The 16,223-nt window shown below is 41.6% G+C and overlaps 1 protein-coding gene across 1 annotated transcript in view; it reads right to left on the bottom strand.

Annotated features, from left to right (window-relative positions):
• The window catches only part of ADARB2 (adenosine deaminase RNA specific B2 (inactive)), a 515,069-nt gene that overhangs the window by 111,613 nt on the left and 387,233 nt on the right, over positions 1 to 16,223 (bottom strand). The window lies entirely within an intron of this gene.

The following is a 16,223-nucleotide window of genomic DNA, read 5'->3' as shown; positions in this document are numbered from 1 at the left end:
ACAGGGTAACTGACAGGGTGAGAGCTTGCATCAAGGAGGAGGTCTCCAAGATGTTTGCATTAGGGGTGATTGAGTCCTCTAACAGTCCTTGGGCCAGCCCAGTGGTCTTGGTCCCAAAGGCTGCCGCACCACGTGCCACACCAGAACTCCGGTTCTGTGTGGACTACCGAGGGCTCAATTCAGTCACCAGGACTGAGGCGCACCCCATCCCCAGAGCTGATGAGCTCATAGATCGGCTAGGGGCTGCACAGTACTGGCATGTTCTAATAGTAAATTACAGCCATTTTCGTTTTTCACTATTGCAAGGCTACCTGTTCTCCATAGGCCAGATTGGGCAGTTTGATGATTACATCTTATAATCCTAACTGACTCAGGGAACATGGTAGAAATTCGAGTTTAGTATGCCTGAACTCAGAATGATAAAATACATCTTCTAGTGAAGTTGGTTTTAACATTCTGTGTTTGAAAATGCCACTTTTAGAAAGTAGGCATTTTCTGGTCTAACCATTCAAACCTGCCTCTGCTAGGCTGTGTATTCCTTGTCTGGAGTTTGAGTGACAGGGCTGGGGAATTCCAGGAGACAGGGCGAGGCAGTCCAGTGGAGAATAGAGAGATCTGCATCTAGATGAGAGGGAGTAGTTGCACCTGGGACCTGAATAGGGCTGTGCCTTCCCTCAACAATGCTGGCTCCACCTCCTGTGGTGCGTCTGATGTCTCTGCCCTGCACTCTGAAAGGAGAGAAGGAGTCATGTACACAAAGTGCCCCAGGACTGACCAGAACTGGTTTGGACTAGGCAAAGGCCTCTCTGCCTTCAGAGAACAAAGGAAAACTTAGTATAAATATTGGGACCCCAACCCAAGAACTTTAGATCACTTTGGAAAACAAGAAGAAACCTTTGCTGAGGAGTGGAACCAGAAGAAACTGAGGAGAGACTATCCCTAAGCTGAAGTGCTGCTTGAGGAATTGGCCTGCAGTGGTTGCCTGACTGCCAAAGAAAGGAGAAAGGAACTTTGTGTGTACTTTTGATCAACTTGTGAAGGATGTCCAAGGGGTTGGAAAAGAGCTTGCCTCCTGCTGAAGTCTCAGGGACAACAGACTTCAACCCCCAGCTCCCCAGAGTTCTTTGGAAGTGCCTGCTGCTGTTTTGGGCCTTCTGAGGGACTGCGTGTCACAAGGAGCTGGAAGCGCGACTCACGGAGAAGAAGCGTGTCACCGTCGCAGCCGCTGCCGTCGCACCCCGGAACAAGGGTGACGCCGCTGTAGCTGACGCATTGCACCGCATCACGAGATGCGTCCCGCAACACCGAAGAAGCGTGTTGCCGTTGCAGGCACTGAAGCTGTCGCATTGCACCGCATCGAGAGAAGTGTCTCGCATCAAGGAAGAAGCGTGTCGCTGTCGCAGCTGCTGCCGTCGCATCTTGGATGTCGCCGCTATAGCTGTCGCATTGCACCGCATCAAGAAAAGCGGCTCGCATCCACGGAGAAGCGCGCTGCGGTCGGAGCTGCTACCGTCGCATCACAGAACAAGGGTGTTGCTGCTGCAGTTGTCGCATCGAGCGGAAGCGCCTCACAACGTCGGAGAAGAGTGTCGCCGCCAAGTCCGCTGTCGTCGCATCACGGAACAAGGGTGTCGCCGCTGCAGCTGACGCATCGAGTCAAGTCTTCTCGCAACATTGGAGAAGTGTGCCACATCAGGAAGATCTTCACGTCTTTATTTCTTTGCACCAAACTTTCATCGCATCACCATTGTTGCAACACTTTTGTTGCCCTGCGTGTCGCATCTAAAGATACATTGAACTTAAAGTGTCGCATTTAAGAACTAAAGAGAAATAAGCTAAAACTACCATTTTTAAGTAACAGTATTGTGGATTTTTGTCGTTTATGATCTTGTGGTAAATCTATATAAAGAATACTTATTTTTTATATAAAACCTGTGTGGTGTCCATCTGAAGTGTTGTCACTTGGTTACTGTATGTGTTCACAAATGCTTTACACACTGCCTCTGAGATAAGCCTGTCTGCTAATGCCAAGCTACCAAGGGGGTGAGCAGGGGTTATTTTAGGAGTGTACCCCCTTACCCTGACTAGAGGCAAGGGTCCCTATTTGTCACAAGTGCATACCTGTGTCAACTAGAGACCCCCAAATCGAACAGTCAGGCTTGGGAGAGAAGTTTTGGTAGCAATCTTAAGAGCTAACAAGCTAAGATATCTCCTATTCATCACATATTGGGAACAGTGAGGTACTCAAGGCCGTGTGAGTATCTAGGTTCCGAGGGATGAGATGATCTCGAAATGTTGCCACTACTTAATGCGGAGTTCAACACCATTGGTCCCCGCAGGGGTGGTGTGAGGATTCTGTGATGATGGAGTGTCTGTATGCTTTAATTAATGTATTCACTGTTAGAGTTTAGAGCAGATCACTCTGGACTTTGAGAGGTACACACCTCTTGGCTTGCCCTGTTATTGTGGGAGCTATATGCTAAACACTTGTCCCCTTTAGAAGATTTCTACCGAAATATTCACTAGGATAACACTTTCCTGTGTTTCAAAATTCCCAGCTGATCTTTACCCTATGACCCTTTCGTAGTAAGACTCAAACTTAAATTAACTACTTTAGAAGGATTCATGTTTAGGGAGGAGGAGCAGAGTTTCTTGGAGGAACACCAAGTTATATTCTTCTGTATCTGTATTATTCTAACTGTAGTCTTTATTGGCTTTCTATCGTCAAGCCAGAATCCATATAGTCACATTAAAAACTCTTACTTTTCCTACGCACTGGATTGAGTATTAATGGGTAATAAACCCACTTAAGTTTTGTTACTGATTCCTGGTCCTTATTGTGTGGCCAAATGTGGTACGCAAACTTTAAATCATTTATTGAATGCTAATCCCTTTGAATCAACCACAAAGGTCTATTAGATGAAAAGTGTAACCGCATTCCAAGGCGCCATAAAAATGTCAGAACAATGTAAATTCTGTACAGGCAGGCCTACCTTATAGATATTGTTTGATTTGTAAAAAAATATTAAATACAGGGGCACAAAGATTTTTAGGTGCCACGGCTGGTACTGCTGAATGTTGTGGTTACTGAACACTGAGGCCGGCCAGTTTTGATTCCACCTCAAGCCTCTTTCTTCCACCAGTGTACTATTCCTGTCTTCTTATCTCATTGATGCCACACATTAAGAAGACCAAAACAGGAGACTGCTCCTTCTCCTTTCTCACGGCCAAGGCATGGAACACCCTCCCTCTCCACCTCCCGAAGACACCAACACTCCTCAAGTTCTTGAACTACTTCTAGACCTGGCCCTAAGCTGAAAAACTGTGAACATCCAGGAGCTGCGCCCCCCCCCCCCCCAGTGCCCTGAGACTCTTTCGGGTGAGTAGTTGCGCTTACCAAACCCCTGATTCACTGCTGTCTCCCTTTATTACTGTGTACCTCTCTCTCCTCCTCGTTCCTTCTGTATTTTTTTGTCTTTCTCTCTTGCTTTGGGTCATAGTCTAATGATAAACAATAAGTCCTGGTCAGGACAGCCATATAGACTACAGCACGACTTTGGAAGATTTACATTTTCGATTTTCATGCTACAGAGGTGTGTGTGTGTGTGTGTGTGTGTGTATAGATATATATATATGTATATTACCTACTGGCGGTCGCCAGTAGGTAGTTATAGTTAGGACCCTCTTACCATAGGAAATCCGCAACATTCTATTTTGAATAACTTTGGCGCCGGTTGACGAATCCTCGCGAAATTTTCAAAATAGGTGGGGCGCTGCGCTCCGCTCCTACCCTGAAAGTCTCGGGGGGATTCGTCAAGCGGGGGCTGAGATAAAAGGGGGGTCCCAAAACGCATTTTTCCCATGCATTTTTCCATAGGACCTTTAGACACAGCTACAGCCCGAACGGCTGAACAGAATTACTTGAAATTTGGCAGAGAGGTAGTCCTCAGGTCAAGGAAGTGCCTTTTGTAGGTTTGGTGTAAATCTGTTCAGTAGATTCTGAGAAAATAGCCTTTAAATCAATATATATATCTGAGCCAGCTTACGGTGCGCTTACCGTGCGCTTACCGTACGCGTACGGTGACGTGCGCGAGCGCGATTCTGATTGGCTGTTAGATCTTAGTAAACATTCGAATCGGTCGAAACCAGGAAGCGGCGGCCGCCATTTTCTCTCTCGGACTCTGGGGGGGGATGAAAAACAAAGAGAATAAACATGTAAAGGGACTGTTTAGACAGCTCCCAACCACCTAGGCTTGCTAACTGAGTCACCAAAGAACCCCCAAGGCCAAAAATTCAATTTTTTTTTTTTACGAAAAATCGCCGATTACGCTTACGGTAAAAAATTTAAAAAAAAAAAAAAAAAATTCAAACTCTCCCCACCCCGTGTGCAAATTGTGCCCGAAGGGCTCCATTTGTGCATGGCATATTATCGCAATGTAAACTAAATTTAAATGTTTATCTTTCACAACGAAGCGCATAATATGTCCTCCACGTGCGCACGGTGCGCGAAGCGCATCGAGCGTACATGGCCCAACCACGGCACTAACTGCGTAAAGTGCGCGCGCGGTACGCGAAGCGCACCGCGTGCTCACTGTGCGCACACGGTGCGCGAAGCGCACCGTGCGCGCACGGAACGAACTGCGTTAAGTGGGCGCGCATGCCACGAATGGCATAAAGTAACTTAGCATTTAAAAAACCGTACAAATTCACTGAAAAAATCATAGGTTTCACACACGTTATAGTTAGGAATTAGCATTTAAAAAACCTTGCAAATTCAGTGAAAAAAACATAGGTTTCACACAAGTTATAGTTAGCTGTACATTTCACTCATAAAAAACCAATGAAATTCCACGTTATAGTTAGTGCAGGCAACTATAACTCACGCGACCGCAATCCTCTGCTGATGACATATGTGTCTTTATGAAAAAAAAATATTTGTAATATATGTATAGCTAAAATTTAATGGAAGAAGACATGGGCAAATAAGTGTCTAAATACAGTATTAGCATCAGCAGAGGATTGCGGTCGCGTGAGTTATAGTTGCCTGCACTAACTATAACGTGGAATTTCATTGGTTTTTTACGAGTGAAATGTACAGCTAACTATAACTTGTGTGAAACCTATGGTTTTTTCACTGAATATATATATATATATATGAAAATCCAACATGCTGTCTCCCACCTCCGACCGGCGAGGAAGAAGCACACGGACACCAACTCGTGCTTCACAGGTATTTAATGTCAATCAGCACCCACACAGCACGCCATATATATGTATATATATATATATATATGTATATATATATATATACATATATCTCTCTATATATATATATATATATATATATATATATATATATATATATATATATATATATATATATTAGATATATTACCTACTGGCAGTCGCCAGCAGGTAATTATAGTTAGGATCTAGTTTTTCTAAGAATATTTTTTTGGGGTTTCCTAATAACTTTGGCACAGTTTGATGAATCGTCAAGAAAAATTCCCCAAAAAGTGTACTGCTCTGTCTAGTTCTCCATGGGAAGTTTTGGGAAGATCCATCAAGTAGGTGCACATAAAAAGGGGGGGAATGTGTATTTGTTTTTACAGGTGCAGGGATTCGCGGATCCACCGCGGCACTCAGCACTGCTTCCATCTGGCTCCTCAGTGGATCCACAAATCCTGCCATAACTTAACAAAAATGAAAGTTGCAGTCACCATTTTATCGATCAGATCACAATCGCAGGGATAGGATTTAATGTGTAAACTAATTGTTGGGGTCAGAGTAGAGGTACCCGGACCCCATGGGTGTAACATATGAGGTCACAGTGGGGACCCTAAAGGTGAAGCAACTGGCTTAAAATCATGTTTTTTACACATGTGGAGATTTGTGGAACCGCAGCAGCATTCAAAGTGGCCCAGTGGGGAGCTGTAACTTGAGAAAAAACCATATGCCCAGATCCACTCACAGACCCACACAGACACTCATGCACCCACTCAGAGACTCACACAGACACTCATACACCTACTCACAGACCCACACAGACACACACCCACTCACAGTTCCACTCACACCCCCCACAGAGACACTCACACACCCACTGACAGACCCACACAGACACTCACACATCCACTCACAGACCCACACACACACACACACACACACACACACACACACACACACTCACAAACCCACACAAACACTCACACAGGCACTCACAGACCCACACAGACACTTACACACCCACTTACAGACCCATACAGATACTCACACATCCATTTACAGACCGACTGAGGTGCTAACAAACCCACTCACATACCCACACACACGTTCACACACCCACTCACGGACCCACTCAGAGAATCACAATGACACTCACACACCTACGTACAGACCCACACAGGAACTAACACACCTACTCACAGACCCACTCACACACCACTCACAGACCAACGTACACTCACAGATCTGCACAGACTCTCACTTACAGACTCATAGAGGCACTCACACACACATTGACAGAACCACACACACACTCACTCACATACCCACACATACACCCACTCACAGACCCACTCACACACTCCTAGACCCATTCACAGATCCACAGACACTCACACACCCACTCATAGACCCAAACAGTCACTCACACACCCAGTCATAAACTCATAGACCCACTCAGAGATCCACACAGACACTCATACATGCACTCACAGACCTACTCATATACCCACTAACATACCTACATACTCACTCCCATACCCACTCACAGATCCACAGGCACTCACATACACTCACAGACTCACACAGACACTCACACACCCACTCACAGACTCAGTCACACACTCACACACACACTCGCAGTGTCACTTACACACCCACTCATATAATTACACACCCATTGTGAGATTCACTTACAGATCCATACAGACATTCACACATAAACTGACAGACCAATTCACACATTTATACACCCATTCAGTCATACTCACACACTCATATACCCATACCCAGCTATAAACCAATACAACCACTCTAATATTCATGTGCTGTTTTGTATTGAATGTATGCTTCTGAATTGTGGATACGCAACAGATTCGCGTAACAGAGAAAACCTTTTTTTTTACATGATTTAAAAAGAAAATGAACTAGTGCTTGGGAAAAGGAATGGCTCAGAAAAGAGCCTTAGACTTTAAGATGTGTAGATAATAACTACACCAAAAGCAGGTTGCAATCTTTTAAGTTGTCGAGGAACACCCTGTCGAGTTTGTCTGTGAAATGAACTCCATAATTTCTATATATACCATCCATATCAAAGCGTAAATTATTGGAGTATAAGAGCCCATTTTGTGGTCTCCTTGGAATGCGGAAACAGTTTTATTGACACGTTTCCTTGATTTGTCTATCTGAAGAGAAAATTCGGTTAACCATTTCCATTATCAGCCTTTGATAAATGTTGGAGAATACCAAGGCAGTGTGAGGGAAATGTGACATTAATTTCCCAAAAGTATCCTTCATTAGGATTTCCAGTCCTACCCCAGTAATTGTTCCTAGGTCATTGCCACCACAGTGCACAATCATGCGATCTGGATGTTGGCAATCCACACTGTTTCAACCAAAGGCAGTAATTGATGCCAAATTAAACCTCCCTGGCTAACCCAAGTAATGTCTACATTCGATAAACCTAAGTCCCTATCAATGCCATTCCTTCTAGTCTCTGGCCCAAAACACAAAACTACGACCCACAATCCACACTCTGACAATTTTGAAGACAAACAGGAGTAGCACATAGGAGAAGGCTGAAGCTGAAGGAGACAGTTTTCAAAATGATGACTGTTAAAATGGTGGACAGCACCTAAATTAAAAAAGAACATATTTGATTGGATGGTGTAAATATTTAGGAAGCTAAAATTAGGTAGTGATTTTGGTAAAAAAGTAATTACATCTGTGATTGGCTTTGGAAAAATAAAAAGAAATTATGCTGTTTGGGATACATTTAAAAGTCCAAACAGTCAACCACATCTGCTACATTTCAATTTGAAGCTAGTATGCCGCCCACCGAAAGTGTACTGGACCTTTAACCTACTGCTAGTAGTCAGTGTTCCAAATATGCTTACTATGGAAACGGAACTAAAACTGTGTGGGGGGAAGGGTACAAAAAAAGTGGACCATGAATCTGAAAAAGCAGATTGGTATGGATATCTTGCTCAATAGGGACTGTTTGGATTGAAATGCAGTAGTATTGACAAAGTAAACTATACATTGCATGCTTTAACAGCAGATTGGTAAATGGGTTTACTGGCTCCCATGTGGATTTGCGAATCTGCCACAGTGTTACACTGGGGGAGGGTCGCGCTGAGTAAAGACTCACCATTGAGAAGTGGCATAACAAGATCAAATCAGAGAGGAAGGTTATGGTTCACAAACGACATCAGTGTTAATGAAAGGAGAGTGGGAAGGGTTGCTATTAATGGTTCCATTGTACTGACAGTGGTATACCATTGTTGGGCGTCTGACATCAGACTTTCACTGACAAGAGATTTGAAGTGATACCGAGATAAAATGTTGAGAACAGAACACAGACATTACTACTGATATGTTTACACAAGAAATAGAAAGTTTAATGTGGTTTCTATAAGGAAACCAAACTTTGTTTGTTTATGTTGTGGATGCATTCACTACAACAGCCAAATTCGAAATGTAGATTTGTTCTCTAAAACTGAACAAAAAACAAGGATAAGTGGCTAGAATTTGCTCTGTATTTATTTGTGGATGAACGGTTTGATTTGTCAACACAGCAGATCATATTTAAATACTGCTATGACAAATTTGAGGACAACTAAATGCCTGCAAGGGCAATACATAATAAGTAAGAGTTGTTTGAAATGCCAGAGGAACTTGAACATCTAAATATTTATGAAACAAATTTGATCAAATCTATACACCCTTTTCAGCAATAGTTTGTACGGTAACAATGCCTGGAAAACTAACACCGGCACAGCTACAAAAAGGCCTTAAAGGTAAAGTTGTGTACTTACCTTTAGATTTTAAACGTAATATTGAAGTTGTGGGTCGAAAGAGAGATATAGAAGAATCGCCTATTATTCTAGTGAATGGCATACCCACAAAAAATAAAGAATCTGGCAAAAACCAGTGGATGTGAATAAGGTAAAAAAAGCTACATTCTATCTCAAACAAAATAAATGTGTATTAGAAAGATGTAGATGTTCTCACAGGTGGGGGATCCATGGAGGATGAAATGTTACCTTAAAGTGCAAAGTTTGAAAAAGTGGATAAATCAATGAATATTTGTATCATCGTCATGGTAAACTAAATTGTATGTTACGAACTTTAGGAGCACCAACTTGGTTTGTCACCCTAAGTTGTGCAGAGTACACATGGAATGCCTTACATGACGTTTTGAGAGAAGCAATCTGTAACATTAAAAACACTGAATTCTAGACATTAAGGGGAAGTTTGGTCTTTTGATTCTTCAAATGTTTGCAGGTATTTTAACCACAGATTTCAAGCCATGCTCTCCTTCAGATGTAACAAAACAAATCCACTTCTTGGAGAAGTTATTGATTTCATTTGGCGTAAAGAGTACCAAGCAAGACGTGCGCCTCATATTCATAAATTATTGTGGATTAAAGATACCCCAAAATTTGGAACAGACACATATGAGTCTGTACTTTCTTTCACAGAGCAGTATGCAACATGTACCATCTCAAAAGACAGTGATGAAAAAGTCCTAAAACAGAAAGTTCGGCATTTTCTTTCACATAAATGTGGAAGTACTATCGGCGGAAGTACAGAGCAAAAGAATATTTTTACACTAAATGTCGTTTTGGATTTCCAAGACCTGTTATTTCCAAAGGAAGAGTCAATATTTGTTTGTCTGCAGTAAGACATATGCTTACCCAAAAATCACCCAAAACGCATACAACCTGAGGAGAACAGAAGCTTGAAAGTATATCAACGACTACAATCCTATCATTATGAAAATGTGGAATGCCAATATGGATATTCAGTTTGTGGTGGACAACTCCATAGCTGTTGCTCGTTACGTTACTTCACACAAAATAAAATCTGAAAAGATAGAGATGAAGGATATGTGGAAAGAGATTTCTACTGAAAAGTCTTTAACAACAAAGAAACTGTACAGCTTTAGTTTGAAAATGCTTTCAATTCAAGACCGTCGCCGTGAGGGACCACAGCGCACTCGCTGGAGATCTACACTCAGAACATGGACTACCCTCTGTCTTCTGAACACTCAAAGTATGTTTATATGCCGGATCACCATTACTGTGGTGTATCCTTGAATCTTTGCATTTTTAACCTGTCTACCAATAGAGTGACGATTACTTTGGCCAGCCGGGTCGGAATTATCACCGACGGAGCGCCCTGAGGAAGTCGCTGGATTATTTCCATTGGCAACGAAACACGTGTTGGCTGGTTTCTCCTGCTTACTTTATGAAAGAATAAAGACAAATAACTAATTTACCTGATACAACATTGACATTTCTTCTGAATGTACTTGAATTAAATAATTCCTTTTTACTGTATTACTACTTTACGTGTGCCCAGGACTTTGATGTACATAACGTGGTGCAGGGGTGTTCCTACACACATTTAGGGGTTAAAGGGAGTCTCACTTTAAAGTAAAAGCTTTTTAATATAAGTTTTCATTGCTTTGCTACAGAAAACTGCAGAGTGTAATTTACCATGTGTAGTAACAGCACCCACAGAATTAGCTGCACATAAAATCAAAGGAATTACTTTACATTGACTTTTGATGCTGCCTGTGGAGCATGAAAACAAAGTAGAATATCAAAGGTTATCTAGTGAAGAGTGCCATGAAGTGTAGAGAGTGCTTAAAAAGTAAACAATTTAATTCATTGATGAGGTGAGCATGGTATCAAACTAAATGCTTGCCTTTGTACATGTAGGAATGCAACAGATTCCTTAAACACATTTTGATGTGTAATTTGGTGGAAAACATTTGATTGTTTTCAGAGATCCACTGCAACCTATTCCTGTGAAATGACAACCTTTCTTCAAAATACTGTTTTACGATGAAACTCAGAATTCTTTTAGAAGTATTGGAAATGTTGATATTTGGTTAAACTTGCAATACAAAGAATTACTTGGGAATATGCGACCACTGAAGGATATTAGAGTAGGTGTTCCTTCAAAAGAGGGAAAGCATCTGCTATAAAGTTGTCTTCTTATAGAACTGTTTCCAGTGAACAAGACAGCGGCAGAGATAAGGTACACTTTCATTCAAGAAGGAAAACCAATTGCGTGCCTACTGCCTACACTAGTGGAGTGCACTTCTTTCAATAAACAATTGCTGGATTTGTAGAAAGAAGAATTTTTGGAACTTTAGGCCGTCACAATATTCCTAAATGAAAAATTCCAAACAAAATTGGATTCAATGGAAAAATCTGTTTGAAGAATTGCAGGATTGGAGCAATGTTTAAGTGTTTGCAAGAACTGTAGATTATTTTTTAAATGTTGAGGAAGGATTAGTTAATGGAGCTATGATAAAATTATCGACTTCAATAGCTTTCCTAACAGGACTAAGATAGAGTTCCTAGTTATTAAATTTGATCAGATTGATAGCATAAAGCAGTTATGAAGGTCCATTGTACACTTTGTACTTGTGAAAGACATACATGCCACGGAAACAGTTTCTACTTTCTCTAGCATGCGCTGCAACTATTCATAAATCTCAATGTTTAAGTATAGATGCAGTATTTGTTAATGTTCAGAGTATAGTATTTAAGGAAGGTATGTCATATGTAGCTTTATTCCGAGTCTGGTTTGTAACTAGTTGCATTTGATGGGAGCAATGTTTTTATGCTCCTCATTTAGGGCCATATCCCATTTGTGAAAATCGGACCATCTGTCCAAAGCGAAAACTTTCTAAGGTGTTTAGTGATGTTGTTGGAAAGAAGGAAATGATAGGTAAGAAGGAAGTTGTTAAGAAAAGAACATTGACAAAGAGGGAGAAATTCTTGGTTACCAGTTGTCAAACCCCTCTGGTGTCAACTACTATGCAAATGTTGTTTTAAACATACTCTTTTAATGACCTTATCTTGTATACGCAATTTAAAAGAAACCAAGAAAAGATTGTGTTCTGCACTGTGTACTTTATTGAAACATTTACTCAGTGATAGCACTATGAGACATTGTGCTTCACGTATTCGAGGGCTTGTAGATATATGTAGTGGATCTGTACAGTTTACTTCAAAAACTCAACAGGATGCACAGGATTTCTAATGGTGTTGTTTGGAGTTTTAGAAGAAGAGGATATATGTATTGATGAGTTATTTAGACTAACTTTCTCATGGACCATGAATGTGAAGATTGCTCATTCATATCAGGTACAGAAATAGATTTGGAGCAATATCTTTACTTCACACTAACAGACTGCAAAACTGTGTCTTTTTTGTAAAACGTATGTTTATTGACATTTCAAAAAAAAAGAAACCAACAGAATAAGGTTCACAATAGTCAGCAGATCCAAATTCAATTGTACAAACTGTGTCTTTTGACAGATTGTTCAAAGAAGTTAAACAAAACAATACCTGCCCAAACTGTCAATCAGATCTTATGTCTACAGAATGTGTATGAGAAAGTGGGAAGTATTTTATTTTAATGCTACAATGATGCAGAATAGATGGAAGTTAATTGGAAACAGAGATTACAAACTTCAAAGCAGGACAAAATGTATTTCTGAAAAAAACATGTACTACCATAGCTATTATATTTCATGAAAGTTTTAGTGTCGCATCTGGTTAGTACAATGTCTATGTAAAATGCAAAAGTGGTAGGACAGAATGTAATGATAGCAACCTCAAATTCAAATAAAGACTGTCTTATAAGCTACCAAATTCTTATATTTTGTTTCCAGAACCGAAGTTCTAAGTAGGAATACAGTTCTAAAAGTGGAACAGTCTAATTATAATAGATACATTATCAGGATTTATGACATCATGCAGTCTACCAGGAGTGATGTCTTTATAAGGATTTCTATATACTAGTGTGTCTTATATATCGAGTACTAGTTCTAATGATAAAGGTCTCATTTTCAGGATACATTTAATTACATTTGTAGAGGACGTATAGGTAAAATTATTGATTTAAAAACTACTGAGTGCAATGCACAGTGTTGCTTAATTGCATTGACATACTGTGCACTTTTTTCATACAATCTTTATGATAGGCTTTTCCCCACTGTTCACTGATAATTCTTTTTACAGTACATCATTTATGGTTTGTAAATATAGAACAGTAAACTAGGAAAAAGGAATGCTTCTTTTTATGATAACATAGCATACATTATAACAAATGTGTAGTGATTTGTTGCACTTATAAAGTTATGCATTGATAAATTGTAAATTTATGATTTGTAAATTTCTCATTTTATACATTGTGATACTAATTAAGATTAGTTTTTTTCTCTTTTTATACAGATCAATGGCACAATCTATTGGAGTAATCTGGATTACTAATTACTTCTTTGAGTGTTGTTCTGTAACCATATGTTCTCCCACACCCAGCCACACATTGATATAGATACCTACATACCCATGCACTCACCCATAAAGGGACTCACAGATCCAGTCACTAACCCATACAGCCACTCACACAGCTTCTCACTCATCCATCTAGCCATCCACACAGCCACTCACTCATCCATACAGACACTGATACAGCCACCCATTCACCCATATGGTCACTCATACAGCCACTCATGCACCCATATGGAAACTCAGACTCCCAGTACCTCACCCAGTCACTCACACAACCACAAATTCAGCTATACAGTCACTCTCACAGCCATTCACTCACCCATACAGCAACTCACTCACCCATATGGGTACTAACACACACAGTCACTCGCCCATTGAGCCACTCACACACCCAATCACTCACCTATACGTCCACTCACACACCAAGTCACTCACCTATATAGCCACTCACATAGCCATTCGCTCACCCATACAGTCACTCATGTAGCTGGTCACTCATCCAAACAGCCATTCACTCACACACCTACTCACTCACCCATGCAGATACTCACACAGCCACACACTCAACTATACAGCCACTAACACAACTATTCACTTACCAGCACAGATAGTTATACAGCCACTCACTCACCCATACAGCTACTCACACACCCACTCACTCACACGTAAATCCACTCATGTACCCATTCACTCATTTATATACTAACTCACTCACCCATACAGGCACTCACACAGCCACACACTCAGCTATACAATCACACAGCTACTCAGATGTCCATTCAGTCACCCATACACTCATTCACATACCCATTCACTCACCTATACACCCACTCACATACTTACTCCCACACATACAGCCACTCATATTCCCAGTCACCCATACAGCTAAACACATACCCACTCACTCAACCATACAGCTACTCACAGACCCACTCACTCACTCATAGAGCCACTCACACACCGACTCAAGCATTCAAACAGCCGCTTACACACCCACTCACTCTCCTACACAGCTACTAATACACCCACTCATTCACTCACTCACTCATATATCCACTCACATACCCATACAGCCACTCACACAGCCACACACTCAAATATACCTCCACTCACACAGCTATTCACACACCCATACAGCCACTCACTCACCAATACAGCCTCTGATATACCCAGCCACTCACATATGCACCTACTCTCAAACCCAGTCACTTACCAATACAGCCATTCACACATCTACTCATACAGACACTCATATTCCAACTCTCACCCATACAGGCACTCACAGAGATGCACACTCAGCATAAATCCACTCATATGGCCACTCAGATGCCCACTCAGTCACCCATACAGTCACTCACCTATACAGACACTCATACACCCACTCACTAACCTATAAAACCATTTACATACCCACTCACCCATACAGCCACTCACACACCCATTCACTTGCCCATACATTAACTCACTCTTTCATACAGCCACTCACACACCCACTCACTCGCTCATACAGGCACTCACACATTCACTCAATCACTCATACAGCCACTCGCACACCCACTCACTCTCCTATACAGCTACTCACTCACCCAAACAGCCACTCATATACCCACTCACTCACTTACTCACACAGGCACTCACACACTACTCACCAACTAATATAGCCACTCATACAGTGACTCACTCAACCATACAGCTACTCACAGACACCAACTCACCCATAAAGCCACTCCCACACCCACTCACTCATACAATCACTCACACACCCACTCACTCACTCACTCAAACAGCCACTCACACAGTCACAAATACTCCCATCTAGCAACTCACACAGTCACTCACTCATCTTAACAGCCACTCATATACCCACTCACTCATACAGCCACTCTCACACACAACCTCTCATACAGCCACTCACAGAGTCACTCACTCTCCCATACAGCTACTCACCCGTTCACTCACTTGCCCATACAGCCACTCACTCACTGATACAGCCACTAACGCACCCACTCACTCTCATACAGCTACTCACACAGCCACTCACCCATAAAGCCACTCCCTCAACCATACAGCCACTCAAACACCAGCTCACTCACCAATACAGGCACACACCCACATACAGTCATTCACAGGGCCATTCACTTACGAATACACTCACTCACAAAGCCAGTCACTCACCCATATAGGCACTCACAAATCCAGTAACTCACTTATTCAGCCACTCAGACATCCACTCAGTCACCCATACAATCACTCACATACCCACTCACCCACCCATCGAGCCACTAACATACCCACTCACATACCCATACAACCACTCACAAACCCACTCACTCACCAACACAGGTAGGCCCACATCCAGTTACACTCCCATGAATTCATTCAAAGATCCACTCACAGACTCATACAGCCACTCACACACCCACGCTCAAACATCACATATTTCAGTAATGAAAGAAAATTACAAAATCTTACAAATTCACTCAAACAACCAAAGGTTACAGGGACGTGATAGTTAAAAAATAGATTTAAATAACCTTAGAAATTCACAGAAAAAAACAAAGGGTACAAGGACATCATAGTTAGGCTCAGATTTCACATGCACTTTTTTGGGAAAATTTTGTGAAAATTCGTCAACCGACGCAAAAAATATAGGCAAGCCAAAAAACACTTGTCCTATGG

The sequence above is a fragment of the Triturus cristatus genome, chromosome 10, assembly GCF_964204655.1.
Source record: "Triturus cristatus chromosome 10, aTriCri1.1, whole genome shotgun sequence".
Taxonomy (NCBI): Eukaryota; Metazoa; Chordata; class Amphibia; order Caudata; family Salamandridae; genus Triturus; species Triturus cristatus.
This window is presented reverse-complemented; position numbering and strand designations above follow the sequence as displayed.